This window comes from Micromys minutus, assembly GCF_963924665.1.
Source record: "Micromys minutus genome assembly, chromosome: 6".
Classification (NCBI taxonomy): Eukaryota; Metazoa; Chordata; class Mammalia; order Rodentia; family Muridae; genus Micromys; species Micromys minutus.
In genome coordinates this window covers 14,059,091-14,085,807 of record NC_137975.1, presented here as the reverse complement: position 1 = coordinate 14,085,807, position 26,717 = coordinate 14,059,091, and the positions used below count along the sequence as shown (strand labels likewise).

At 41.0% G+C, this 26,717-nt stretch overlaps 1 pseudogene across 1 annotated transcript; it reads right to left on the bottom strand.

Annotated features, from left to right (window-relative positions):
* Positions 1-140: 140 nt before the first annotated feature.
* On the bottom strand, positions 141-25,858 carry LOC308421713 (aurora kinase A-like; annotated as a pseudogene). Its single transcript has 2 exons — positions 25,733-25,858; positions 141-1,306 (listed from the first exon to the last, which is right to left on the bottom strand). The product of its transcript is annotated as an aurora kinase A-like (transcript).
* Between the last annotated feature and the right edge of the window lie 859 nt (positions 25,859-26,717).

The window sequence follows — 26,717 nt, the reverse complement described above, 5'->3', positions numbered from 1 at the left end:
CTTGGGGGCTGAGCAATAGGCTGCAAGGCCAAGAACTCGTTGCTCAGCAAGGCCCCTGAGGGCAGCGATGATGGTCCAGGTGGCCTCAATGGGGTGTTTCTCGCAGTTGCACAGCACACACGGCTCCAGATTCCCTAAAATTATTTGCTAGTTGGTTCTTTGCCACTGTGGCCAGTTGGAGATTTTGAGGAATTAGCTTTGATCCAAGTGTGATCAAGGACTTTGGCTAGTGTTAGCCTTTGGCTTGCTTTGTGTTTTAACAGTCTTGAAATAAGGTTCCTTGCTCCTTCCGTCACAAAGTCAGGGAATGTGAATTCAACCTGTGATATCCTTCTGTAGGTCTCCTGGTAAGTGTGTGCCTCGAAAGGAGGCATCCCCACTAGAAACTCATAGCACAGAACACCTAGGCACCAGAGGTCCACTTTCTCATCATACATCCGACCTTCAATCATCTCTGGGGCAGATAGTCCAGGGTGCCACACAGTGTGGTTCTCCTGGAAGATGGAGCATGCACAGACTATCTGAGTCTGCGATCTTCAACTCCCCATTTGACCCAAGCAACCAATTCTCTGGTTTAATGTCTCTGTGGATGACTCTCTTTGAATGACAGTAACACAGAGCGTTTGCCAGCTCAGTGAAGTAAGTAGCCATTCTCTTCACATCAAACTTGGAGAGTTTTTGAAGCTCTCTATAGACTGTTCCAAGGGGCACATATTCTAGAATCAGATAAACTCTGGTGGTGTCGTGGAAATAGCCATGCAGCCTGAGGATGTTGGGGTGCCTCAAGTGAGACTGGATCTCTACTTCTCTCCGAAGCTGGTGCTCTACACGCACCTTCTCCAGCTGGATTTTAAACAGCACCTTTAGAGCCAGGATGAACTTGCTTTGCTTCTGCCTTGCCAAATCGACATTTACAAACTTCCCCTTTCCTAGTTGGCGGCCAATGTCAAAAATCTTCCTAAGTCCACTGCCTTTTTCTTCAGTCTTCAGGTTTCTGAATGGATGCCTGCTCCTTCTCAGAATTATTTCCTGAGGCTGCGGGCTGTGGTTGCTCACTCTTCTGAGGGTCACTCAGCTGGGACACAGGTTGAGGAACACTAGCAGCTGGCAACTGCTTTAGCACCGGCTTCTGACGCGTGACGAATTTCTGTGCTTGTGGAGGGATATGCTGAGAGTTGGAAAAACACAAGACCCTCTGAACCTGACCACTGCTACCTGATTGTAGGTTCTGAGAAGGAATCTGCTCAGACACCAAGACTTGTTTCAGACCAAAGGGAACAGTGGTCTTAACAGGCCTGGAGACACACTACATCTGTCCATGTCACAGGCAGGAACCTGCTTCTGACCAAAGCTTCCAAGTGATCCGTTCCCCCTGGCTCAGCCATTACCCCTCAATGAGATTTTATCCAAGCCATTCTGACAGGTGTGAGGTGGAATCTCAGGGTTGTTTTGATTTGCATTTCCCTGATAACTAGGAATGTCATCCTTAGGAGCTTAGCATCCTTAGCACTTCCTTGGGTGCTTCTCAGCCATTCAATATTCCTCAATTAAGAATTCTTTGTTTAGCTCTGTACCCCATTTTTAATAGGATTGTTCGATTCTCTGGAGTCTAACTTCTTGAGTTCTTTGTATATATTTGATATTAGATCTCTATCAGATGTGGGACTGGTAAAGATCTCTTCCCAATCTGTTGGCTGCTATTTTGTTTTCTTGACAGTGTCCTTAGTCTTACAGAAACTTTGCAATCTCATTAAGTCTCATTTATTGATTCTTGATCTTAGAGCACAGGCCATTGGGGTTCTGTTCAGAAAAATTTCCCCTGTGCCTATGTGTTCTAAGGTTTTCCCCACTTTCTCTTCTAATAGTCTCAATGTACCTGGTTGATCCACTTGCACTTAAGCTTTGTACAAGGAGATAAGAAAGGATCTATTTTCATTCTTCTGCTTGCTGACTGCCAGTTGAGCCAACACCATTTGTTGAAGAGGCTGTTCTTTTTACATTGAATGTTTTCAGCTCCTTTGTCAAAAATAAAGTGACCATATTGTGAGACTTCATTGTTTGATCTGTTCTGTTCCAGTGATCTACCTGCCTATCTGTGTACCAGTACTATGCAGTTTCTAACACAATTGCCTTGTAATAAAGCTTGAAGTCTGGGATGGTGATTCCTGCAGATGTTTTCTTATTGTTGAGAATAGATTGCAATATTCTAGGTTTATATGTTATTCCAGATGGATTTGCAAATTGCTCTTTCAAACTCTATGAAGAATTGAGTTGGAATTTTGATGGAGATTGCATTGAATCTGTAGATTGCTTTTGGTAAGATGGTCATTTTAATAATGTTGATCCTTCCAGTTCATGAGCATGGGAGGTCTTTCTATCTTCTGAGATTTTCTTCAATTTCCTTCTTCAGAGATTTGAAGTTCTTGCCATACAGGTCCTTCACTTGCTTAGTTAGAGTCACAACAAGATATTTCATATTCTTTGTGACTATTATAAAGGGTATCTTTTTCCTAATTTCTTTCTAAGCATGTTTGTCCTTTGAGTAGAGTAAGGCTACTGATTTGTTTACGTTAATTTTATATCCAGTCACTTTGCTGAAGTTGTTGATCAGCTGTAAAAGTTCTTTGGTGAAATTTTTGGGGTCACTTAAGTATAATATCATGTCATCTGCTAATAGTGATATTTTTACTTCTTCCTTTCCAATTTTATATCCCTTTGATTTCCTTTTGTTGTGTAATTGCTCTGGTCAGGATTCCAGTACTATGTTGAATAGGTAGGGGAGAGTAGGCAGCCTTGTCTAGTCCCTGATTTTAATGGGATTGCTTCAAGTTGCCCACCATTTAGTTTGATGTTGGCTATTGGTTTACTGTATATTGGTTTTATTATGTTTAGGTATGGGCCTTGGGGTCCTGTTTTTTTCCGAGACTTTTAACATGCAGGTGTATTTAATTTTGTCAAATACTTTCTCAGCATCTAGTTAGATGACCATGTAGTTTTTTTCTTTGAGTTTGTTTATATGGTGGATTAAGTTGATGGATTTCTGTACATTAAACAATCTCTTTATCCCAGGGATGAAGCCTACCTGTTCATGGTGAATGATCATTTTGATGTGTTCTTGGGTTTGGTTAGCAAGGATTTTGTTGAGTATTTTTGCATCAATGTTCATAAGTGAGATTGGTCTGAAGTTCTCCTTCCTTGTGGGGTCTTTGTGTGGTTTAAAAATGAACGTTATTATGTCATCAAAAAATGAGTTGGGTAGTGTTCCATCTGATTCTATTTTGTGGAATAGTTTGGAGAGTATTGGTATTAGGTCATCAGTAAATATCCGATAGAATTCTGTACTGGACCCATCTAGTCCTGGGCTTTTTTTTAGGAGGCTTTTGATGACTGCTTCTATTTCTTTAGGTGTTATGGGATTATTTAGATGGTATATCTGGTCCTGGTTCAACTTTGTTATCTGGTATCTCTCTAGGAATGTATCCAGTTTTGTTGAGTATAGTCTTTTATACTAAAATCTGATTGTTTCTTGAATTTCCTCAGTTCCAGTTGTTATGTCTCCACTTTCATTTCTGATTTTGTTAATTTAGATACTCTCTCTTTGCCCTCTACTTAGTCTGGCTTAGGGTTTATCAATTTTGTTAATTTCCTCAAAGAACCAGCTCTTGTTTTGTTGATTCTTTGAATGGATCTTTTTGTTTCTACATGGTTAATTTCTGCTCTGAGTTTGATTATTTCCTGCCATTTACTTCTCTTGTTTGTATCTGCTTCTTTTTGTTTTAGAGCTTTCAACTGTGCTGTCAGGTTGCTAGTGTGTGCTCTCTCCAGTTTCTTTGTGAAGGCACTCATAGCTATGAGTTTTCCTCTCAGTACTGCTTTCATTGCATCCCATAGGTTTGGGTATGTCATGTTTTCATTTTCACTGAATTCTAGAAAATCCCTACTTTCTTTATTTCTTCTTTGACCATGCTTGAGCATTGTTCAGCTTCCATGTGTATGTGGACTTTCTGTTGTCTTTGTTATTATTAAAGACCACCCTTAATCCATGGTGATCTGATAGGCTGCATTGGAGTATATCAATCTTCTTATATCTATTGAGGCTTGTTTTGTGACCAACTGTATGGTCAGTTTTGGAAAAGGGGCCGTGAGGTACTGAGAAAAAAATATATTCTTTTGTTTTAGGATGAAATGTTCTGTAGATGTCTGTTAATTCTAATTGGTTCATAACCTCTGCTAGTTTCACTGTGTCCTTATTCAGTTTCTGCTTCCATGATCTGTCTATTGATGAGAGTGGGGTGTTGAAGTCTCCCGTTATTATTGTGTGGGGTGCAATATATGTTTTGAGCTTTAATAGGGTTTCTTTTATGAATATGGGTGCTCTTGTATTTGGAGCATATATGTTAAGGATTGAGAATTCCTCCTGATAAATTTTCCCTGTAATGAGTACAAAGTGTCCTTCCTTATCTTTTTTGATAACTTTTGGTTGAAAATCTACTTCATTCAATATTAGAATGGCTACTCCAGCTTGTTTCTTGGGGCCATTTGCTTGGAAGGTTTTTCCCCCAACTTTTACTCTGAGATAGTGTCTGTCTTTGTCTCTGAGGTGAGTTTCCTGTATGCAGCAAAATGCTGGATTCTGTTTATATATCTAGTCTCATAGTCTATGTCTCTTTATTGAGGAAATGAGTCCATTTATGTTAACAGATATTAATAGTGATTGCTGTATCCTGCTATTTTGCGGTTAGAGGTAGAATTATGTCTGTGTCCAGGTGTAAGAGGGCCTGTGGAGCTGATCTTTAAGCAGTGCCTTTCTTTGGTGGATCCTGAGTCCCTCTGCCAGAGGCCTAGCCCTTACTGTGGGCCAGAGGGGGACCATTTACCACAAGCACTGCCAAGCCCTCTCTGTGCTTTGGTTACTCACAGCACAATCTCACCAGGCCTGTGTCCCTGGATCTCTGCTGGTTCAGGTGGCAAAGGGCTTGTGTATTTAATCTGCCGAGTGTATTCTTTATGATGGTTAGTGTTGACCTGACACAATGGAGAATGACCTGGGGAAAGTCTTAATGAGAAACTGTCTAGATCAGGTAGTCCTTGGGTGTTTCTGGGAGATTATTCTAATTATAGTCATTGAAGTAGGAGGATCCAGCTACTGTGAGTGGCCCATTCCCTAGACAGGGAATCCTAAACTCTAAAAATGGAGAAGGCAGCTTGAATCTGTAAGTACTCATGCATTGCTTTCTGCTTCTGACTGTGGATGTGGTGTGGCCAGTTTCTCTAAGTTCCTGGTTTGGCTTCCGTTCAATGATGGACTGTAACCTGGAACCATGAGCCAAATAGCCCTGTCTCCTTTATGTCACTCTTGTCTGGTTATTTTATCAGAGAAACAGGGAATGGAAAGAAAATATATCTGCAAGACTCAATCAACATAGCACAGAAATGCCTGAACGTCGATGTTTATTGCTGCACTATTGACAGTAGCTACATGATGGAACCACCCTAGGTGACTATCAACACAAGAATAGATTTTTTAATGTGGCAGATGTACACAATAGAATTTTATCCAGTTACAAAAAGGATGAAATTATGCTGTTACCAGGGAAATAGACACAATGGGAAATCACCATACTAAGTGGACTAAGAGAGACTCCGAAAGACAAATGGTGTCTGCTTTAATTTCTTATTTATAGATCCTAGATTTTGTAGATACATATTATAGGTACATGTCTGTTTATGTCATATATTTTGAATATATAATATAGATGACTAACAGGAAATCATCATATTAAGTAGACTAAGACAGACTCTGAGAATCAAATGCTATATGATTAAATTGCTAACGTATAAATCCTAGATTTTTGTAGATACATGAAATAGGTACATATCTCTTTATGTCATATTGTTGTAAGACCCCGAGGAGGTCTTATCTCAGAACCATGACCCACAGAACACAATTAGAAGACAGATCAATGCACCCAAAAATATCTATTAAAATATTCTTATACATAAAGAAATATTATCCATGTGTATTGACTACATCAATTATTCTCATGCATGACTGATCACATCTACACCTTATCTGGCAATGCTGGTTTTTACAACATTTTTGGAGGATGAAGGAATGCTCCTACTATCCAGTGGGCAAAGGCCAGGGATGTCACTTGGTACCTCACATGCACAGGTATTCCTTACTTATCAAGTAATTATATCATGAGGACCTGCTGAAGTATAGTGCTAGCATTAAAGCTGGGATGGGGGTAGAATGCTCATGCTTGTTATTTCTCAAGAGCATGCATATATTTAGTGCTTTAATTTCTTATTTATAGATCCTAGTTTTCAGTCTTCCTTGTTTGTTCTGTGAAGACAGTTCTCTTGCTGTCTAACTGAAAGCTTTTTCTCAGAGAAACCCATACCTAGTTTCCAGTTGGAACAATGGAAGGGTTGTGAAATCCACAAAGCTTGCATTTCCAAATCATATCAGTCTGCTTCCTTTGCCTTCTCCAGAATACAGACATCCATTTTTCACGCTTCTGCTCTCGAAGTCCTACCTTAATAAGTTAAAGAAAATTTCCAAAGCTAGAAAGATGGCTCAGATGGTGAACTGTTTACCGTAGAAGCATAAACACCTGAGTTCAAATCCCTACAGCCCACATAAAAACATCAAGTACATGCCAATAATGCCTTGGTTGTTCTCACCTAGAGATGTGAGGCCAAGACAGGGAGGGCCCTGGAAGCTCATTAGCTTGCTAGCTTAGTCTATATGGGGATATTCCATGCCAGTGAGTGATCTGACCTAAAACAGAAGGTATAAGACTGTCCTCATACAGATCTGTACCACCCAACCCAAACACAAATGTGTGTATGTGTGTGAGTATGTGTGTGTGTGTGTGTGTGTGTGTGTGATTTGTGCTAGAAATTTGTGTGATATTAGAAAGATGGACAGCTAAGGAGATTTTCATTGTATACAGAGCCCTTGACATATAAGATTAGAACAGTAGTTTTCAACCTGTACACCATGAACCTTGCATATCAGGTATTTACATTATGATTCATCACAGTAGCAAAAGTACAGCTATGAAGTAGAATCAAAATGATTTTATGGTTGGGGTCACCACAACATGAGGAACTGTATTGGGGGGTTGCATCTTTAGGAAGGCTGAGAACTACTGGTTTAGGACAGCTGTGTCACAGCAGTTAGGTGATATGGTCTGAGGTTGGTACTTCTTGAAATTCCCGTCCCTTGCTATGGCTGTACCAATGCTGGCATCAAGCTTTCGTGTCTACCTTGTTATAGGGACCCTTCCTGATGACCAGTTCTCTCGCCCTTCCCAGAATTGTAATGGCTCCCAATTCCCTATGCTAAATTTCTTATAAGGGTGGAAGCAACTTCTTCTTCTTAAATAGATCCTGCATCAGATTCTGACACACACATGAGACAGAGAGAGAGAGAGAGAGAGAGAGAGAGAGAGAGAGAGAGAGAGAGAGAGAGCCTGTGTTCATTGAGAACAGAATGACAGTGAATGGTTCTTGGGGATGTGGGGGAGCATATGTATGTGGTTCCTGTATGTGGCTCATGTATGTGGCTCCTGTGCATGTGCAGGTAGAAGACTCCTTCAGTAGAATACACAGTGCAAATAACATAAGGATACCACAGAAATCCAACTACAGGGCTAGGGAGAGAACACAGTAGGAAATGTCACCTAGCCTGAGTTCAATCCCTGGGACCAACGCACTGGAAGGGAAGAACCAAGTTTCACAGGTTGTCCTCTGACCTCTATTCATGAGTCACAACACACATGCATGTAAACATACATTAATTAATTAATTAATTAAAAGATTGCTAGTAGCTTGCTACTAGTAGATTGTACAGTGTCCAGTATATAGCCACATACTCACATACAAATGGCAGAATTAAGTGGACTTGGTAAGTCATTTTACAAGTGGAAGAAGGAGAGATCAGCAATTAAGTACACTTGTTGCTCTTCCAGAGGATACAAGTTCAGTTCCTGTACCCACACTGAATGGTTCACTGATGTTCACCTATGAATCCACCTCTGGGGAATCTCCCACCTTCTTTTGGCCTCTATGGGCAGCAGGCACATAAGAAATGAGATTCACACTTGTGAGAAGGTGACCAGGGGCAGTGAGGGGTAGGAATTGGAGAGTGTGCATCATCATATTTCATTGCATACATATATGACATTTTCAAAAAAGTCTTTTAAATCTACAAAGTAAAGCATTATGAACCATCTCAAAGACAAGTAACACCAGGGGGGCATTGTGAGTTCTTAAAAACAAAGTAGTAAAAATCTACCACAAATTAATATGGAAAGGATAAATAACCCAAGGAAAAGAAACATAGACAAAAGTTAGAAAAATGCATCACATAGAGAAGGAAACCCAGAGGGCCAATAAACATGAAAGATTGTTGACTTTATGAATAGTCAGGAAGAAAGACAAGCCACCAGTGCAATGACATTTCACATCCACCCAGCTGGCAATGAACTTAAAGATAGACAAGATTCAGTGCCAGCGGGGACACAGAAATACAGAAGCTGCACTCTCTGCCAGTCTGCAGGGCATTCAAGCAGAGCCTCTTGGAGAAACGTTTGACAGCCCTTGGTTAGAAGAGAAATATCCACCTCTAGGTGTCTATCCCAAAATCTTTCATACGTGACCATGAGAGGCTTCCATAGGAAGAAATGTGGCGGCTCTGTCAGCAGTTATGAGAACTCTCTAACATCTATCCTATGCAAGCCACAGAGAGTCATAAACTGATGCTATATACCTGCAATGGAAGACCCCAGAGCAATTCAAATGAATGAAGAGATTCGCCAGGCACCAGAGTGAATAGAAACCTGAACAAAAAAGATGTGACTGTGACTGTTAATGTTGACTGTCAAATGGACAGGATCTAGGATCACTGAAGAGACATGTCTTAGCGTTAACTGCCCATTTAAGACAGATCAGAGTTACCTGAGAAAGAATTCTCATTGAGAGATCAGCCAGATCAGATTGACCTGCGGGCAAGTCTGAGGGTGAGGGTGAGGGATTGTGTAGATTAGGTTAGGTTAGATGGGAAGGCCCTCCTTTACTGTAGATAGCACCATTCAATGATGCGGGGGTCCTGGACTCAATGGAAAGGAAAATAAAATGACCACCAGCATTCCCCTCTGTGTCCTACTGTGGTCACCTGTGACAGCTGCCTCATGGTTCTGCTACTATGTCTTCCCCAATTACAAATAGTACCCTCAAACTGTGAGCCAAAGCCAAACCTTCTTCCTTGAGTTGCTTCTCATCCAATATTCTGTCATAGCATTAAGCAAACCTAATTCAATGAGATTAAAGCAAAGGAAAGTTATACCATGATAATAAGAGTACACATTATATATGGCACAAATTGTAATATATGTGTGCATTGTGTTTTTATATTGCAAGTATAGAAATGTTGGTTTAAATTTATATAAACATTTAATTTTGATTAAGTTAACTGTAACGTTTATTTATTTCTAAAAAATCAACCAGTGCTTGGAACCACTAGGACATGTCTTTGATCACCACTCTTTATTTTTAAGGTATTTTTTGTAATATAATTAAACATTCTCCTCCCCCTATTCTTTCCCCCTTCAAACCCCTGCATGTATTCTCCCCTGCTCCCCTTCAAATTCATGGGCCTCATTTTTTATTAACTGTTATTTCATGCATACATCTTTATTTTTTAATTTTTAACCTATTTATTTTCATTTATTTTTGGATATATTTTATTTACATTTCAAATGTTATCCCTTTTCCAGGTTTCCCCTCCATAAATCCCCTATCCCATCCCATCTCCCCCTGCTACTATGAAGGTGTCCCCCACCACCACCTCCTGCCTCCCAGCCCTGACATTCCCCTATAATGGGGCATCGAGCTTTGGCAGGACCAAGGACTTCTCTTCCCATTGATGCCCAACAAGGTCGTCCTCTGCTACATGTACAGCTAGAGCCATGGGTCCACATGTACTCTTTTGATAGTGGTTTAATCTCTGAGAGCTCTTGTTGGATGTGATTGCTGTTCTTATGGGTTGCAAACTTCTTCAGCTCCTTCAGTCCTTTCTCCATTGGGGACCCCTTTCTCAGTTCAGTGGTTGGCTGTGAGCATTCGCCTATATATTTGTCATGATCTGGCAGAGCATCTCAGGAGACAGCTATATCAGGCTCCTGTCAGCATGTATTTCTTGACATCAGCAGTATTGCTTGGGTTGGTGGCTGTGTATGGGCTGGATCTCCAAGTGAGGCAGAATCTGGATGGCATTTGCTTCAGTCTCTGCTTAAAACTTTGTCTCCTTATTTCTTCCTGAGAATATTTTTATTTCCCCATCTGAGAAGGACTGGAAACATCTACCCTTTTGTCTTGCTTCTGCTTGAGCTTTATATGGTCTGTGAATTGTATCTTGGGCAATCTGAGCTTTTGGGCTATTATCTACTTATCAGTGAGCACATACCATGAGTGCATTTTTGTGACTGGGTTACCTCACTCAGGATGATATTTTCTAGTTCTATCCATTTGCCTAAAAATTTCATGAAGTCATTGTTTTAATAGCTGAGTAGTTCTCCATTGTGTAAATGTACCACACTATCCGTATCCATTCCTCTGTTGAAGAACACCTGGGTTCTTTCCAACTTCTGACTATTATAAATAAGACTGCTATAAACATAGTGGAGTGTGTTTTCTTGTTATATGTTGGAGCTTCTTTTGGGTATATGCCCAGGAGTGGTATAGTTGGGTCCTCGGGTAGTACTATGTCCAATTTTCTGAGGAACCTCCAGACTGATTTCCAGAGTGGTTGTTCCAGCTTGCAATTCCACCAACAATGGAGGAGGTAATGTGTAATTTTAAACTTTAATATAAACAAAATATAAACACATTTATGCTAAATATTACATTAAACTCATACATAATAAATTATTGTCTTTCAATGTTGCATTTTATGTGTATTTGGATATTAAGGAATGTGAAGTAGTTACGAAATGGTAACAAGATACCACAATACAACATGGTGAGATTATGTCTCAAAAAACAAAACTCACAATCAGCATCATCATCTGGACATAGGTAAATAGGTATAATTTGTAATGTCTTTAATTCTTCCATTTTTACAAAATAAAAACATATAATGAATGCCTATAGATTTCATCCTTTGATGGCAGGGTAACTTGCTTGTACCTTGGGGGCCAGACAAAGGGCAAGAGAAATGGGTGTTTGGTGCAGTGTATTATGAATTTGTTTGGTCAAGGAGGGAAGGCTTTAAAAGCATCCTCACACACAGAGGTGACTTTGGCTTTTGAGAGAGTGGGAGAGGTCAAAGAAAGTGACACAGGGGGACCCTCCTAGACAATGAGAGATAATCCAAAATCCATTTCAATTTGGCTTAGGTAAATACATCTATGCCCTCACTTTAAGGCAGGGTTCTGGAACTCTTAGAAGTCATGCTGCTGCCAACATCCCAGATTTAGAGCTGACTGGGGAAGAGTTATTGAGTTGCAGTTTTCTGCCCACTCCTCCAGGAAGCCCCAGGCTAGGCCACTGAGAGAAGTTACCTCTCCCAGGCAGAAACAAACACCAGGGTCCTTCAACACCTAGCTAAGAGATCCTCGAGAAGGTCACTTTTTTTCCTAAGTAGCTGCTTCCACATCTTTGATGTCAGGATAACAGACAGAACAACTTCATTCTCTCTAAAACAGGGGAACACCTGCATATGAAAGCAGGGATGTGCCCAGTTTGTACATACATGTGCACAAGGCTCTCTGCTGGTCAGTTGCCTCTCTGGTTCAGAAAAATCATGTTAAGAACTGACCCTATAGTTCTTTCTAATAATGAAGCTAATGACTTGAAAGGGACTGAGGAGATGACTTAGTCAATGTGGCATTTGCAGTGAAAGCATGAAGATCTGAGCTTGGCTCCCAGGTGTTCATGATACAAGAAATACATACATACATACATATATACATACTATATACACAATACATACATGCATACATACAAGTGGTTGCAGTATGAACCCATAACTTCAGCACTGCAAGAAGCAGAAACAAGAGGATTCTAGGGCTTACTGGTCAGCTAGTGTGTTTGGATGGGTAAACTCCAGGTTCAGTGTCACAGACTGTTACTCTAAAATATAAGGTGCAGAAGCAACTGAAGAAGACAGTTAACACTGACCTCAGGATGCGCATGCACACAAGCGCACTCACATACTCACACACTCACACACACACACACACACACACACACACACAACAGAGCTGAACAAGTTCTAGTGGCAATAGACACATGAATATATCCACCCCATAAGTGTCTGTGGAAGGAAGAGCAGGTGTTGTTAAGCACACTTGTATAGAAATATGACCTCTTCCTAGACATTATGCCCACATTGTTAAACCACCCTCTTCTTCAGTTCTCTTTATGTAGATAATAGAGCATCACCGTCCTTGTGAAAGCACAACTCGATAAGCACTGGGCTAGTCGGGTCCTGGGTGCTGTCCTCAGAGCATCACAAATATACACAAGAATAGATGATAGGTAGATATAAATAACAAATAAATAGTATACTGATGATTGGGAGATAGAGAGGGAGAGAGAGATGATAGAGATGGATGATAGATGATATAGATAGATAAATAGATAGATAGATAGATAGATAGATGATAGATAAATAGATGATAGATAGATAGATAGATAGATAGATAGATAGATAGATAGATAGATAGATAGATATAGATTAAATATACTATAGAGACAGACAGACAGATACAGACAGATGGATAGATATAATAAGTAATAGATGAGAGAGGACTCTGTTATTGGCAGCATCTATATAAGTCTGCACATGACTATTACTTTCTCTGTGTTTATGCCTGTATCCAGGAGTTTATCTGTATATGTTGGCATTCATTTCTCCAAACAGTCTTGAATCTGCCCAAGAGTACCCAGGGGAGAGTTAATGATTAGATTTATCAAGCAAAGTTTTCCAGCTGCCTGTGTGACTCGAAGCAAGTGAGTGCTTCACACCATTTTTTGTTTTTACAGCAACAGTAATTTCAATATCCCTACCAAGGCAGCACCAGCTTAGGCCTTTTGTTGGTGTGATGGCTGTTCTTGAAAATGTCTGTGTCTATGCTGTTGTGCATATAACATGCTAGGAGATGTGTTTGGAGGTTGGAAAACCTCAGGTGGCAAACTCATCTACCACACTCAGTTTCAGTGCCTTTACTGGCTTTCAGTATACACCACAGGGAATACCAAGGTAGACTCTGACTCTCCTGGGTCCTGGAGTGCACTAGATCCCTGCCATTTGCCTAAGTTTCTGACACCTTTCTTAGTGCTGATTCTAGTTTCATTTGATGGGTTTCCCAGTGCTAAGGGGAGGAATGCATGTCTGTAAGGAATAGGTATCATCTCAGGATGCCCAAGACCAAGTTCTCAGTACAAAGGAGATTTATTTGCCCCAGAGGAACAGAGGGCAGGGAATAAGAGACAAAGACAGGACATAGAGGACAGGGACACAAGGGAGTGGCAGGAAGGGTATTTGTCCCAGAGTGGCACAAAGGACTATCTCTGGATAGAGGGGAGACAGACATGGCTCATAGGCAAATAGTGGTTTATAAAGCTAAAAGGGAAAACACCCTTTTAGAAGGAGGTGTTTAATTTTAATTGGGCATGTTAATTAAGTGAACCAAAGGGAGTTTTGATTGCTGGACTTCAATACTGTGATAGCTGGACCTTGGCAGTCAGCCACAGGAGGTTGGCCAAGTAAGGTGACAGAACTTGGTGACTAGCTTTAGGAATGTAAAGCAGAGCAGAGGGAATAGGGGAGAAGGGCAGCCCTGCCAGAGCCATGCCTGCCACTCAGGCTGGCCAGTATCCCTTCGGTGTCTATGTGGAGAGCAGAGAGTGTGTCTTCCTTAGTTGCTCTCCACCTCTTAAAACAAACAAACAAACAAAACATTGTATTGCTAAGAGAAGGAAATCAGAATGAAACATAATGCTCAATAACAGAAAAGAACACAACAGAGGTCTGGGTTGTCACTGGATGGTAGAAGTGTGTGCATAGGACCCCAATGGAGGAGTTAGAGAAAGTACTGAAGGAGCTAAAGGGGTTTACACCCCATAAGAACAACTATATCATCCAACCAGAGCTCCCAGGAACTAAACCACCATCCAAAGAGTACACATGGAGCGACCTATGGCTCCAGCCGCATATGTAGCAGAGAATGGCCTTGTTGGGCATCAATGGGAGGAGAGGTCCTTCTTCCTGTTAAGGCTTGATGCCCCAATGTAGGGGAATGCCAGGGTGGAGAAATGGGAGGGAGTAGGTGGGTTGGGTAACACCCTCATAGAAGCAAGGGAGGGGGGAATGGGATAGGAAATTAAAAGTTCAATAAAAGAAAAAAAAAGTGAGATTAATGGGAGGGAGGGCATGGCTTTGTCTCCAGTGTGTTCAGAAGTTGAGCATATGCACCCAGCCAAAATCTCAGCACTAAGGAGGTTGAGGTCAAAGGATATTAGTGAGTCCAGGTGAGTTTGAAGCCAATGTAAATGTAGGCATCACTGGTGCCAAGGTCTCTAGCCATTGCCTTGGCTCCCTCGGAACAGCTATGCCTAATGCCAAGCAGCCTGAAGGCACCAGAGCTCCACCTTATACCTTAAGATGGGATCTTATAGCATACACTAATCTGATCAGCTGACTCCTATCAAGCTCCAGGAATCCTCCTGCCTCCACAAGACCAGATTACAGATGCACGCTACCATGTCCAACTCTTTAGGTGAGTATAGGAGATGCAGTCTTAGGTCCTCATATTTGGGCAGCAAGCACTTGGCTGATGGAGCCATCACCCCACCCTGTGTTTTCACTTTTGACAAGCATAATATTCTAGCCTGAAGTCGATCTGTGTACTCAAATGTAATTTGAAGTATTTTTAAATATAATCCAGTTTTACAATTTTGACTCCTCATGCTACAAAATTAGACGAACAAGTCTATTGTTGAGTTTTTCCTCTTTCAGGAGAGATGGCTTACCAGTTAGGCTAGAGAACCTTAAAGAGGATCCAGGTTTGGTTACCAGAACCTGCCTACAACTTTCTATAAGTCCAGTTCCAGGAGATCTGGCACTCTCTTCTAGCCTCTGCAGGCACAAGCATGCATATGGTGAACATAGAAACACATTCAGGAAAACATCCATACGCATAACAGAAGAAATAAATAAAGCATAAAAATAATAAAAGAAAGAAAGAACGATGTTGATTCCAATTGATCGGTCTTCAATCTACAAGCTCAGATGTGCTGCCATGCCTTATCCTACTTCTTGGATACCTTGTGTATATTTAGAAAATATCTATTGCCTGCAGGCATGCCTAGTTCCCTGGGACTCCCTACATCTCCAGGTAATATTCCCTATTGAGCATCTATGATCCCTGCCCTATGGATTTTGCCTCCTGCTAGAAGACCTACCAGGGAAAAGTAGCCAGTCTTCTTTGCCCTTGAATCCCACAAGTTTATCTCAAGTATGTCTTGACCTCACCCCCAAATCTATCCTCTCCCAAATACTGACCATTTTGTAGTTCTTATCCCTGCCCTCACTGCTTGCTTTTTCTCAGCTGAAGTTTTTTTTTAATTTTTGAATATTGCAAACAAACCCAAATGATTAATAATCTAGACATTGTGTCACACCTTAAATTTGACAAATGTTATTCACAGATCTGCCTCTTATGAGAAGAAATGGGATAGAAGAGCTAGCTAGGTTTAATGCTTTCATCAAATATGTTATTTGTGTTCCTCTTAGTGATACAACACTCTGATTGGCATTGAAGATTTAGAGATGAATAAGAATCTATACACTTGTAGCCAGTAGGAGAAGACAGCCAGGGAGCCAAATAGTCAGAATGCAGTGTGGTCAATGTGATAAAGAGATACTAGTCAGTTGTATTGTTGTGTAGATATTTTTTCAAATTGAAATATTCTGTTGAGACTTAGGAAATAAAAACAACTTAAAGTCTCAGGAAGCTTCTAAAACTTAGTAAAAGTAAATAGACCCCTGCCCTATAGTTATATAAACAGTAATGACTGCTGGAGAGAAGAGATTCCTAAACATGCTGAGCTACCTGCAAGTCATGGAAGGAGCTCCGGGGCCTTGACTTTCCTGAATCATCTTCCAGGCTACATGGGTTTTTGCTACTGTGTCTTTGAATCACCCAGGCTTCTGTAAAAAAATAAATAAATATAAAAATAATGTTTTGAAAAAATTTTACTATACTTGTGTAAATAACTCAAGAAAACTCATTGGTTCACTAAGCTAGCCTTGTGTGGACTCATTTCTTTGGTCTGCCATCAGTGCCTTATGTGGGGGAGCAGGTGTTTGTTCGCGTCTCCCCAGGGAAAGACGTGATATGTGTTAACTGGAGATATCAACGAGGAAGAAATTGGCTTCCCAGTAGGTAAGGATGGTAAGAAAAAAGGGGATTCAAAAGATGTTGTATTTGTTAGTCTATTTTCTGATGTATATAAGAAAACATCACAGACTGGGTAAGTTGTGAAGAATGGAGTTCTGATTGGTTTGTTCTGGCTAAGAGATGCCTCTGTGGATAACCTTCACTCGGAAAGAGTACCAAGCCACTGCAGCATCTATAAGCCAAATAAGCCCTCCCTCTTTTTATATGGCTACACCTCTCAGACAACTTTATGCACCCTCATCATCTCCTAACAACCCCACTTCTATAGTTGGGATAATTCTGCATCCTCTTAATTCCACACATTAGAGACTGCTCTCCAACGTGAGGTGGCAGATGGCAATTAACACACAGCAGATGCTGAGGGCCCCCTAAGGGTCCCTTCCCACTCTTCCTTGCAGATAATACCAGACACACTCATAGACTCACACTGGCATTTTCCTGTTAGTGTTGCTACTTAAGCAAGTCCCCAAAATAAAATAAATGCTTAGTGAACGTAAGGCTTCTATGATTGGGAAAGAGCAACACATTAGCCTACAAATAGACTCAGTGAATTTATTTATAATTAATTATTAACATGATTCATTTCAGCAGGGAGAGTGTAGAAATCTTAAAGAGGACTGCTTTCTAACTGAAAGCAGAGGGAAGTCTTGAGTGTGGGCACTTTGCTTTGCTGGGGCCTAAGATCAGGATTCATGTCCCAGAGGTGGGAAACATATCCTTAATAAAGAAGTGCAGGGACATAGAACAATGGAGGTAGCTTCAGTTTATCCTAGAATTAGTCCCATCTGGAAGCATGGAGCTAAGGGACTAGGATCCAGTGCAGTTGGGAAAATGCTCCCCACTCAAGCATAAGGACCTGAGTCCAAGCCCCAGAATGTATGGTTCATGCCTGTAATCCCAGCATTGGGGAAGAGGCAGTAGAAGATCCTGGGGGCTTGCTAGCCATCCAGTATAACTGACAACTCCAGGATCAGTGAAAAACCCTGTCTCAAAGGCAAGGTGAAGAGAGATGCCTTATATCAACCTTTGAGTCACCCAATCCCCTGTAGGTAACTCTCCACCTGTTTTCCTGTAAGTAATGCAAAAATCTCATTGGTTCACCAAGTGGAACTTTGGGGCAACAATTTCTGTGGCCTGTTGTCAAGGTCAAATGCCCTATTTGGGGTAAGTAAATGCTTGTTCATGTCTTCCCAGGAATGATTTCACACAAGACACAAAGACTTGTACACAAACATTTACATAGCATCTCTCATAAGAGCAAAAGAGCACAGTCATTCTAAATGTCTATCAGCAGATGGATAGATAAACAAAATGTGTGCATATTGACAGAGTGGAATGACTTTACTCCTTTCCTGACACTTCTATTACTAGAGCAAATCTGAAGGTCAGCGTCCTATGAACTCAGTGGAAGAGAGCTCCTGATCCTGTTGGCAAACACGGAGTAGTTGTTATGACACCGTATCAAACATCTTGCCACAGTGGTGTCCCTAATATCTTCAGCTTCCATGTTTGTTATTACTACCACTGCTGCCCTGACTGACCTGAGCAGTCCAAGTGCTACACCATGATCATCCATCCCATACAAATGAAACTACCCCTCAGAGGCCTCACAGTAGTCATAGTTTGCAATGTGCCCCTCTTTCCTCCTGTTCACAACTTCACCAACAGCATTTTCTCAATGCAAATACCTAAAAATGGAATTACAAACATAAGCCAACTTTGTTTGACATAATTAGTGGATTAGACATCACAGAAAATTTACTTCTTTTCACAGCTCATCTGCCTCTCACTTTGAACCTCCCACCTCCTCCTTTACCTTCCACTAGCAAATAAAGGTTCATCCAATTCAAAGTGAGACTGGGTTCTAATCCCGAGGGACAATTATACAGCTCTTGAGTTAGTGTTTAAATAACTTTAATTATAATCTTTTCTTGAATTGGATTGGGTCTCCCTAAGAAAATTAAGCTGAAGCTGGGAACATGGGTCAGTTGGTTCAGTATCTCCCAAACAAGCTTGAGGACCTGAGTTCAACTCATCAGCACACACATGAAAGCCATACATGGCAGTGTATATCCGTAATTTCAGTGGTGGGGAAGTCAAGTCAGGGACATCTGTGACTTGAATTGGCTAGCAAATCAATGAGCTTTAGTTTCAGTGGAAAAAAATCTTGTCTCACAAGGAACATGGAAGAGTGATCAAAGAAGACACCCCCTTGTGGCATATAGCCACTACATATGCTTGCATACATATGTATGCATACCTTCATCAATGTATTTGTATACCACATGCAAATAAACAAAAGAAAGGTGAGCATCTAAAGCATAATGCCTAAGTCAAAATAAATAATTAAAACCTGGACTTCTTTTTTTTTTTTTTTTTTTGGAAAGAATTCTTGGAAACAACAACAACAAAAAATCATCCAGCATTTAACTTGGTCTCAGTAGGACTCAGTGTCAAAGGGCTTTCAGGTTCTTTTCTCTGCTAGTTTTGTTATCTTGACAGGTCATGCAACTTTTTTATACCTATTTACATATCCCAAAATTAGACAAGGTTGCAAGAATCCAATGAGATAATTCCTCTAAAGTACTTGGGACAGTGTCTGTCACCTAGCTAACACTCAACAGAGTTTGAGTCATTAGTCTATACCTCCAGCTCAGATGAAATATCCTAGTCCAACCTTGACCCACATTGTACATGTGCAGGCATCGAAGGTTGCTTCTCAATAGGTTCATTACCATATGATTTATCCACCCAGCATTGCTGTGTCAGTGACTGGTGGTTTGTAGAAGAAAGAGTCGACAGGGGAAAGAAGTGAAAGCAACTCAGATAAATTTTATACATATGGGGAAATGTCAAAAAATAAATTTAATTGATTGAAAACTTGCCAATGTGGAAAGATTTTAAGTTAAAACCAGCCTGAGCTACATAGTTAGACACAAACACACAAAATAACAACTACAACAACTTCGAATAGCTTTCTTGTTTTCTAGATTCCATAATGATTTCAATCACAGTTAATGTACGTGCATGTATACATACTTGAGTATGCATGTGGATGTGTTTTTCCATGAATATAAAACCATATGCTGATTTTTAACTATCAATTTTCCATAGCCTAAAATCACCTGGGAAGAGAATTTCTACTGGGGAACTATCTAGAGAGGTCAGTCTGTGAGTGTGTTGATGGGGGAGACCCACCATTATTGTGGATGCTAGTGTTTCACAATCTGGGCCTTGGAGTGATTAAGAGTGAAGAAAGCTAGCTGAGTGCTATCAAACAAGCAATCAAGCAACCATGTGTTTAATGCCTCTGTTCTTGGCTGGGTATTTGATAATTTCAAGGTCCTCAAGTTACTGTTTGACGTCTCCAAAATGATACACTTATAAGCCAAATAAATACTTTCTTCTCCTGTGTTGCTTTTATCACAACAGTAGAAACAACACAAGAGCACTATCTAATAATACTCAAGATCTCTGAGTAACTTACTCTTGTCTTCCAAATGAAGAAAGTGGGCTCCAGGACACTTAAGTTCATGTATGGCATTGCTTGTCTTATACATGGAAGAACTGGAAGTTGAAATACAAATCTATCAAGTACATGTACCTCACTGCAGAAACCCATGTCCTCAGCCTCCCTGGACATCAGGAAAGACAGTTTGGGAGGCTGGGGCTATATAAACTGCAGTCCAGTCACAGCCAATTTTGAAGTTATCTCACTGGAACAATGCAAATAAAGCAATAATATTCTAATGCCCTGATTCAACCTGTAGGTCACAACTTCTTTGAGCATCATGTATGAGATATCCTATATATCTGATATTTCCATTACAAGTTATAACGGTATCGAAATTGTAGTTATGAAGTACCAGTGAAATAATCTTACGGCTGGACATCACCACAACATAAGGAGCTGTACTGAAGGGTCGCAGCACCGGAAGTTTGAGAATCACTGGTATAGTACCTCCTGAAAGAAGGCTTAGAGCTCTGAGGGATAGAGTGTATAAGAAGATCCACCCAGGGAACACAGAGAAATTGTCCCCCCAGTAAACTAAAACACTCCTTTAAAATTACTATGAGTAGCTCACATATGTGAGCTCAAACTTGTCCCTTTCTGCTAAGACAAACAAAAGTGTCTGAGCATTCACTCACCTTAATTTTGCAGGCTGTACCAGATTTGGCACTTAGAAAATATCCCCATTAGTCATGGTTCTCTAGAGGAACAGACTTGGTAATATTAATATATTTACATTTAATATGCAATAAATAATATACTTATTAATTGTATTATACTGATGTTTTATATGAAATAGTATATGTATATATAAAAACAAGGGAATAGTTGTAGTGGCTTCACAGTAAAGGCTGGGTAGTTCAACAATGACTGCCTGCAAAGAGAAGAGACTGAGAGCCCGGTAGAGGCTCGGTCCACAAGAGTGGATATGTCAAGAATGTCACTTAGATACTGGAAACCCTGGAGAACCACTAGTCCTGCTGTAAGGCCTAAAAAGCTAAGTTTGAATATCAGGGATGGATGGCAGTGGAGGCAGCTGCAACAACAGGCTACATGTACTCACAGCAAGATGGGAAGGCAGGGAGGCAACACAGCATTGCATTTGCCTGGGACCTCTTTAATTAGTAAGCCATACACAGGGATGTGTCACACACACTAAGGAAGGGTCTTCTCTCTTATTACTTCCGCAGTGATAGACCCTGAGGTAGTTCCAGATCCAATCAAGTTGACAAGCAAGATTAACTATCAGAGTAGGTTATGAGATGAATCGCTAGAACAAAATTACCTTCCAGATACTCCTTTTTCAACTAAAGCTCCTTGTGTTCACAGGGAGCCACACGTAGTGCTTAAGAGTATAAAGGTCTGAGACTCCATCCTTGATCTCAGGAACCATGAAGCATGGCTGTGGAGATGATTCAAACAAGAAGGTACCTGCAAACAAGAGGAACTGAATCTAGTCCTAGAAATTATGTAAAGAATAAAAAGGCCTGGTGTGATAGCAAGCATTTTCAATCTAGTTCTAGGAGACAGACAGGTGGGTCCTTGTGCTGCTAGCTAGGCAAAGGAGCCTACGCATGTGAGGCCACTGAGAGATAGTCACAGAAATGAAGGTGGACAGGCACTGAAACAGTGACACCTGAGGATGCCCTCTGGACGGCCACATACATGCATACAGACTGACCTACACACTCTCATGAATACATGGAAAATGGAGAAAGGGGGAGAGGGAGAGGGGAAGAAACAAGAAGAAGAGCACAATCCACAAGACTCCATGGAAGAATAGAGACTGATGTAGACACCAAGGGAACACTGGGGCCTGGAAGCGGATATAATGTGGGGAGGGGGTGGATCCTAAATCTGGTTGGCCAAGAAGGATGTTAAGGACTCCAGACTCCTCTCTGCAACACAAGAGCCTTGCAGATATCTGGACACTGACAACACAGTGACAGGAGAGGGTGTGCTTGGGGAGAAGCAATAGCAGGTTAAAAAACACATGGAAACTCATAGAGGAGACCTCCAGGTCTGAAAACAGATCTCAGAAGAAGTGGAGCAAACACCTTCCAGGCTGTGCTCTGAGGAACACAGCCAAGCGGCCTGGCAGGCCTTTTTGGACCTTGCTAAGAAATTCGGAAGGATGACTTTCTTACTTGGAAAAGAGAGTTTTCCTTGTGACTATTAAATTGTCTTTGTTAAAATGGGAGCTTTGGTCAGCCAGTGAAATGCTTGAGGAGCAAGCATAAGAACTTAAGAGCCCATGCAAAAAATCTGGATATGATAGTACATGCTTCTAATCCCAGATGTGGGTAGGCACATGGATCTCTGGAGCTCACTGGCCAGCCAGCCTATCCTGCTTAGAGAATCCAAGGTACCAGTGAGAAACCCTGTGTTAAACAACAAGGAAGCTGATTCTTGAGGAATGACACCCAGGATTGACCTCTGATCCCTTCATACATGTTCACACGTTACACATGCACCTGCATGAATGTATATCTATATCTATATCTATATCTATATCATCTATATCTATACCTATATAGATTTTATATAAATATAAAATCTCTAGTTTTCAAAAGGAATATATAAATTTTCATGGGACTAACAACAGAGGGATCAATAATTCTTAGTTCTTCCACTGTTTTGCCAATAATTTTGTTTGCATGTCAAGACAGTCAAGAGTTTCCCCCAATACCTGGTTTGGAGATCTATAAATATTTGAGAGCTCATCTCAACATGTCTGTCTGTTTTGTGCTATTTAAACAATGCCTGAGATGGTGCAGTTTTATTTTTAAAAAAAATAGAGATTTACTATTATAGATTTGGTGAATGGACCGCCCGAAGTCAAGGGTCTGTCTTCGGTGAAGGCCTCCTTGATCATCACCCTGTAAATGGAAGGAAAGAGGTAACAGAGGGTGCAGAAGAGAGAAGAAGAGGAACCTGTACCCATGGCAATAGCCTCAGTCCTGAGCTAAGAGAACTAAGCCACTGAGGTCTTTTCAGGGGTAAATTGTCATTCAGGTGTCACACTCTTCAGCATCTTTGCTCTAAGGACTAATTAAGTTTCCAGACCATAGACTGTAGCGATACATTCAAATCATAGCCCAATTCAAGAAGAGGAAATAAACCTGGAATCTTTGATCTACCCATTTACTCCACCTACCACATTCCTCCAGAACTGTAGATAACAAGGCATGTTAAGCTAAGAGAAGAAAAATTACCCAGAGAAAGTGGCCAAGCAGCTGTCTTGTATACTTGGGGGAGCAGGGGATCACATTTTTTAAATAATAATGCAAAAATTGGGACTGAGGAGGTGACGTAGTTCTTGCTTTAAAAGCACAAAGATCTGAGTTTTATCCCCAGAACCCATGTGATGACACAAATCTGTGATCCCAGCTCTGGGGAAACAGAAACAAGTGAATTCCTGAGCCTCGCTGGCCTGACAATCTAGTCAAATCAGTAAGTTTTGGTCCAGTGAGAGACCCTATCCCAAAATGAAGTGGGGGGGGGGGCAGCTGAGGAATGATACCCAAGATTGACCTCTGGCCTCCACAAACACATACACAAATATGCACATGTTCTTGTGCACTCACACACACATACACACACACACACACACACACACCCACACACACACACACAAATGTATGTACACAGATACATACAGACATCAATAAACAAATAATAGTTCAAGATTTAATAAGCACTTTGTCCAAATACAGAGTTATTAAAAAGGGGGCCATTCTGGTGAACAATAAAAATTATGCTTATGGGCTCCTTTCAGTCAAATTTTGATTGTTTAGAGATTGGCAATCTTCTGTGAAGTACCATATAGTAGCTGTCACAGTATTTATGAGCACAATCTGTCAAAGGTACTCAACTTAGTCATCATAGTATGAAAACCATTTAAAATAAGATCTAAACAAAGGGGCAGCCTGTGCTGCAATGTAACATACTGGCATCTGGCTCTTGTACAATGCACATGTCAGACAATACTGTCTTGAGAGAACCCCTAACACACATTTAAAAGCTTGCAGAATGCAATCTGGGTTCTCATAGTTACACAGAATAGGTATTTATTGGATGTGGTGTCTTGTTTGCTGGCCCTGACCTAGTCATGGGCTTTAACAGAATCTCAGGATTTATCTTGTCTAGCCCTGGTGGGGAATGCACCTAACAAAAGGAAAGTTCACTTATCATAAGAGAGTGAGGGAAAGAAGTTACTTGGTTACTATTGTAGAAATTATTTAATCTCAGGCAGGGGTTTCTACCCAACCTTTGATCATTTAGTTATCAGATAAAGACACATAATTTTTATATTTAAAATAAGTCTTACACATTAGAGCTTGGTGGATATTTATTCCCAATGCTATTAGAATTTATTTCCCAATCAATAACCCCAAATTATAACTTGATATGTTCCAACTGGGCTGCTCTTAATCCCAATTGGTCAGCTTTTGGGATGTCTCCTCTCTTCTTCTTTCTGCTTCCTCTTCCTTCTTCTGCTTTCTCTTCCGTCCTCCTTCCTCCTTTCTTCTTTCTTCCTTCTTCTTTCCTTCCTTCTTCCTTCTTCCTTCCTTCTTCCTTCCTCCCTTCTTCCTTCCTTCCTTCTTCCTTCCTTCCCTCCTTCTTCCTTCCTTCCTTCTTCCTTCCTTCCTTCTTCCTTCCCTCCTTCTTCCTTCCTCCTTCCTTCCTTCCTCCTTCCTTCCTTCTTCCTTCTTTCTTCCTTCCTTCTTCCTTCTTTCCTTCCTTCTTTCCTTCCTTCTTCCTTCCTTCTTCCTTCCTTCTTCCTTTCCGTCTTTCTTTCTTTCCTCCTTTTCTCCTTTCCTCCCTTCCTCCCTTCCTCCTTTCCTCCCTTCCTCCTTTTCTCCTTTCCTCCTCTTTCTCCTTCTTCTCCTTTCTCCTCCTCCTCCTCCTCCTCTCCCTCTCCTTCCTCTCCCCCCACCCGCCTTGTGATCTCTGCCTCTGACCCCAAGCCCAGGAATCAAAAATCTCTGCCCATTTCACTTCTGCCCAGTTATTAGCTGTAAGCATTATTATTCAGCAACCATGAATATCTTGGGAGACAAGGTGACAATTACATAGTGTCACTTAGGTCTATGTCACTTGGGGTCTTAGTGCACATTCTTTCATTCCTGGCGGCAACCAAGACTTGGGGTCCAGTATTTAACATTGCACACAGCAAAAGACCAAACCTCAGCAAGTTACTTTCTATCGCTGTGACAAAGAAATTTATTTAAAAAAAACATTTTTAATTGGATGCTTGCTTACATTTCCAGAGTATGAGTCCATGACCATCATGATGGGAGCTTGGCAGCAGGCAGTCAGGCATGGCACTGGAGTAGGAGCCGACAGCTAACATGTTAAGACAATAGCCACAGACAGAGGGAGAGGCAGTAACTGGGAATAACATGGACTTTTTAAACCTCTAAGCTCAACCCCAGTGATACACCTCCTCCAATGAGTCCACACCTTCTATTCTTCCCAGAAAAAAAAATCCAACTTTGGAACAAGCTTTCAAGTATATGAGCCTACAGGGACCACGCTCAGTCAAATCAACACGGAATGGAATGGAGGGAGGGAAGCATGAAGGAGGGATGGAGGTAAAGAGAGTGAGGAGGAAAGGAGAAGAGAAGAGGCAAAGAAGGACATGCATAGGGGAAAAGATGAGACAAAAAGAAAACTTTTTCCAACTTTTTTATTCTATTCGGTGCTGATAGCAAGATTTGATCACATCCTTACTTCCTACACATTTGAGTGTACTTGGTCCTGAGTTTGCTGTGATGAAGCTTCCTAGAAGTGAAATGGGATGCAGAGCGCAACACGATGGGCGCCTGCGCAGTGTGCTCTCCGCGGCCACGCTATAAGGAGGCATTCAGGCGATAGAAGCTGTAGAACACAGCGCCGTCATTTCACGTCATTTCACCTTCACACGAAACCACCAAAGGAAATCAAGTCAACAAGACATAAAAGGCCACTTTCTCTATTTAAAATTACTTTACATATTTTAATTCTTGTGTTTCCCTTGAGGTTGGATATTTCGGTCACACGGTTATCCAATTAAAATGAAAACTCTCTGCTTTATCCTTTAGGCGAGGACAGCTGCCAGCTGCTAAGTTTTATAAAGTCTTTAATCTTATCCATAAATATTTAACAAGAACTGGTTGGTACACAGACCAGAGCAAAGTAAGAAATCAAAGGGAAAAATCATAGGAGCAACCGCTATTGTGTGCAAAAGCCATATAAAACAAAACCAGAGTGGCCACCCTCCTCCTTTTACTAAAAATGTAAAGTAATTGTGATTGTTTTGATCAGTCCTTAGCCTGCTTGTCCTCACAGATGTACTAGAATGGCCAGATTATAAAATGCTACTTAATGAGTCGGTCTGCCCTTTTCTTCAGTTTCCTGCCATTTGTTTCAGAGCTGGCCTCTGCTGTTTCCATGGAAACCCAGAAGGAGGCTCTCTAAGAATTTTACCAACATTTGACTTTAGAGACCTGTGTGTGTGTGTGTGTGTGTGTGTGTGTGTGTGTGTGTGTGTGTGTGTTTGTATACATGTGTTGTATTAAATGTATGTCATATGTACACATATATGTGCTAGTATATGTACCCATGCGTATACAGGGGGAGCCGGGGAGAATGTCAGATGTCCTGCCCCATCAGTCTGTTCCTTATTCACTTGACATAGGGTCTCTTATTGAGCCAGAATCTAGTAGCCAGGAAGCCCAAGAATT